This window comes from Aquarana catesbeiana, linkage group LG02, assembly GCF_042186555.1.
Source record: "Aquarana catesbeiana isolate 2022-GZ linkage group LG02, ASM4218655v1, whole genome shotgun sequence".
NCBI lineage: Eukaryota > Metazoa > Chordata > Amphibia > Anura > Ranidae > Aquarana > Aquarana catesbeiana.
Window position 1 is genome coordinate 193,879,999 of NC_133325.1, and position 2,977 is coordinate 193,882,975.

Sequence of the window (2,977 nt, forward strand, 5' to 3'; positions counted from 1 at the left end):
CATTTCCTTAGTTACTTTTGTAGGTATTTAAATGATTTATACCTATTATCACAATATTTCAAGAAAAGCAAAAACAGCAGATTGATTATAATATGCTTATGTTGGAAAGAAATTGTCTTAACTTCTTATGTGGAAATAAATTGTAGCGCTACAAGAAACATAAACAATGGCTACATTTGCTTAGTTGACATTATTAACAAGTAAATGGAAGCTACACAGCCCCATATTGTGAGACTGAGAAGCCCTACAGCAGATGGATGCACCATCAGTGTGATAGGAATAAATCAGAATACTTTGGACATCAAGCTAAGGATTTTGTTTTACAACATACATTATGTTAGGGTTTGCAACTGCTACACGATTTCAATGGTTCTTTAGAATTTGCTAGAGTGATTGAACATTTTATTCCATTTTTTGGTCATATAAAGTTATGATTTCAATCAGCCACAAGGAGATGGGATCGAAATTGCCCTGATTAAATCTGGTAGTAAAACCCGACCCCTTTCAAAGTAATTACTGTAGTTTTTTTTCTGTTTTCATTTTGGTCTTTCAAAAAACTGTATTGCCCAGTTTTGACTTTACGATTGACTGAATTCTGGTGGTCAATCAAGCTTGTTGGTGGTAGATTGCTTAGTTCCTGGTGATAACTTGTTTGCAGTGGATGGAAAGTGGTTGATGGAAAGTGGTTGAAATTGACCGAATGGCCGTCTTTACAGTGATCATAGATGTTTATAAATGGTAGACAGTCCAAATACCAACCTTATCTTGGTAAAATGGTTGATGGGCTAGGAAAAATGTAAATAGTCTTGAAAATCAATTTGTGTTGATTAATTTAACCCCAAGATTAGTTGGCTAGTTAGTAGAGATCAAATGTTGCTTAAAGACATAGGAGTTGATCTACTAAAACTGGAGAGTACAAAATCTGGTGCAGCTGTGCATGGTAGCCAATCAGCTTCTAACTTCAGCTTGTTCAAATAAGCTTTACCAAAAAAAAAAAAAAATAGAAGCTGATTGGTTTCTATGCAGAGCTGCACCAGATTTTGCACTCTCCAGTTTTAGTAAATCTCCCCCATATGCATGTTTTCACATGCAGGCATTATCGAGTGCTTGGTGCACTGCACACTATTCTCATATCCCAAGCACGACACTACCTGCATGGAGTTTTGTCAGAACTTGAGAACTTGACTTTAAATGTATTGTGTGAGAGCAATAACAGGATTTGTGCTAGTATGTAGTTGGTTGAATAAAGTGAACACATTTTCACCTTAATTACTGAGGCCAGGGAGCATTCACATTACAAACTGAACATTCACATTGCAGATTGCAGTGTTTATTCCTTAGGAAATCAACCCCATTTGATTTCATTCTGTAAAGAGAAATCAAGCAGAAAACAATTTTCAGTATCTAATGATCAACACATTTATAGTAATTGATTACATGATATAAGCATACCTGGAGTAATTTCACATTTTAAATAATAATAAAAAATATGATGTGAGAAATATAAGAATATTTTCTATGGTATGCTCATTCTTGAAGCATTTATAGTTAATGATAGAGAATACATTATGTTAGTAATACAATTTTTATGCAGAAGAAGTTGCAAAGAGGAACTAAAAATCCCTAGATTTATGAATATTCTAAATTTGCCGGGCATGCCAAGAAAGGAAAATATAGTTTAAAGAAAAACATTTCTAAGCACTATTGCATTTAAACTGCCATATAACGGACCCTAGCACAGCCCTCGGATTTATGTGTCAGTGTCCTAGATCTCGTTACACCTGGTTAGCTAGCAGGAGATGTTTCCACTTACCGTCAATGTATGGGGGCACGTCTTCACTAATCAACAATGTGGGCACTATGCTTACCACTCTGCACAGTGCATATTCTTTAAATAACTGACCCCTCTGCTCCACAATATCCACTCCTGACTTCACACGTAACTCTATAAGCTGTACAATACCTTACATATTCTAGGCAGCTACAATGTACACTGTGCTGGATATTACATAGTTCTGACTGCCCCACTTTTTATGCAGAAGTTTTTATGCACATTACATATTCCCAACCAAAATGCTCATTGTCACACCAGTTGCTGGTTTCTAAATGAACTTCAACTTTCTTTTACTTTATATTAAACTTAGGCCTAATGTTAGCTCTTTTTCTATATTATGTGTGCAGAAAAGCATAAGGAATGAAAGAGTTCAATTGAAAAAAAAGTTATTCTTTGTCTTGTAGCTTGTCTGTGAAACTCTAACTTGTGGGACAGTAATTTAGGCATATTTGTGGATACAAGGACTGTAGTAGGTGTGTGCATTGTCTATGGTAATAGCCCCAGGTTCTAGTTAATCAATCCTCTTTAAACAATGCCTCTTCTCTGTCTTTTGGCTAAGATCAGGTGTAGTATCTGTTCTTATCAGTTGTCGGGATAGAACCCTGACTCCCTTTCGCCAACTGGGGAGTCAGTTAGTAATTCCTGATGTACTTAGATATGAATGGTGTGGGTGGTGGGAGGGCCTTTTTTCCTCCCGGGTTGAATCTGGCCTAGTGCACCAGGCTTGTCCCAGGTTGTAAGCAAGGCTCTCCCTAAAAACAATAAAGGAGGTCGCCAGATCAGTATATGTCAAACGTAAACCGCAATTTATTCTGAAAACACTTATATCTAAAAATGCTGTATACAGGCACACAGGGCTGGTAGAATGGAGCAGCGGTCTCGATGGACTGGAGATTAGCCGCAATAGCACATGCCAGGAGTGTCTGGAGTTCCAACACACGCCACTGTCAATGTGTCCACAGGCTGATAGAACAGGTGGGGGGTGGGCCGCAACATGTTTTTGAGCCCGCCTCCTTCATTAGAGCACTGCGCCCTGAGCCCACCCAGTTGTGTGACAATAGCAAATTAATATTTGCTATTGTCTTCCTGATTCTCCTCCCGCCCAATTAGGAAACGCCTAGGAGGAGGAGGGAGGAGACGCAC

At 38.2% G+C, this 2,977-nt stretch overlaps 1 pseudogene; it reads left to right on the forward strand.

The window, feature by feature from the left end:
- The first annotated feature begins 2,368 nt into the window (after positions 1-2,368).
- LOC141130872 (U2 spliceosomal RNA) lies at positions 2,369-2,572 on the forward strand (annotated as a pseudogene).
- The last annotated feature ends 405 nt before the right edge of the window (positions 2,573-2,977 follow it).